Consider the following 597-nt stretch of genomic DNA (forward strand, 5'->3'; position numbering starts at 1 on the left):
AATTTTAATGAGTTAAATTTATTTTTCTTTAAAAAAAAAAAAAGTGCAAGTCAATATCCTAATTCATGAATATATATGATGAATCCTACACGTTACATACACGCATAATTTTGAATTTCTTTTCAAAATATATTTATCTTTTTTGTTGTCAACATAAGATGATGCATGTGTGTTCAATTATAAGGAATCCGGAACCATATCCATATAATAAAACTCAAATCTATCACAGTAAACCAAGAATAATATAAAACACTAATGGCATCTCATTTTATATTCGACTGTTTATTATGCCTTTAAGGCATTGATTCTAGTTAGTAGTTAACACTTAACATCTACTCATCCAAACCAGATGCATCGCATAAATAATGCAACAAGAATAATATAAGTAATTATCATTCGTGAATAATTTTCTTCTTGGACAATATATAATATTATTATAATGTTCTTCCTGCACACTATGTTCCATCAAGAATGCAAAAGTTACATATCCCCAATGTTATGTTGTATTATTGGTGGGGCCATTGGGGACAAAACAAGGACTGTGGAGAGTGGAGACCACTGGAAAGTTAAATCTAAGTTCTTTAATTTCAAGCATTG

This window comes from Arachis ipaensis, chromosome B03 (genome assembly GCF_000816755.2).
Source record: "Arachis ipaensis cultivar K30076 chromosome B03, Araip1.1, whole genome shotgun sequence".
In the NCBI taxonomy this organism is placed as follows: Eukaryota; Viridiplantae; Streptophyta; class Magnoliopsida; order Fabales; family Fabaceae; genus Arachis; species Arachis ipaensis.